This window comes from Haliaeetus albicilla, chromosome 3 (genome assembly GCF_947461875.1).
Source record: "Haliaeetus albicilla chromosome 3, bHalAlb1.1, whole genome shotgun sequence".
Taxonomy (NCBI): Eukaryota; Metazoa; Chordata; class Aves; order Accipitriformes; family Accipitridae; genus Haliaeetus; species Haliaeetus albicilla.
Genome location: NC_091485.1, coordinates 42189447 through 42189914, shown reverse-complemented (window position 1 = coordinate 42189914; position 468 = coordinate 42189447).

The window sequence follows — 468 nt, the reverse complement described above, 5'->3', positions numbered from 1 at the left end:
GCCCCGCCCCTTGCCGCGCGGCAGCCACTCAGCGCGGCCGCCTCCTCCCGGCCCTGGTCTCCGTCACCTCCGCCGGTGGGCGGGGCCGCGCCAATCAGTCCTCTGAGGAAGGGGATAGGCGGGGCCCGGGCTGGGCGCGGCGGTGACGTCATGCGCCGCCCGGCCGGAGGGCGGGTAGCGGGGAGGTTGTGCGCCCGCCTGGTGCCGGGGGGCCCCGGGACGGCGGGCCGCACGCAGGAGCGTGTCTGGCACTGTCTCGTCGGCTTGTAGGAGCCCTTCTGCAGGGCATCCCCTTTACCTCGAACTGAATAAACGACGTGACGCGGCCCACGCGGTGTAAGCGGCCCACGATGGCACCCTGTCCCCTGACAGGAACGTTCTGGAAGGTCTGGGCTGTGCCCCCGCTGGCCACTGGTGATTTGAGAGCTTTCCCCTGCTGTTGCTCTGTCCTGAGAGACTTTGGTGTAG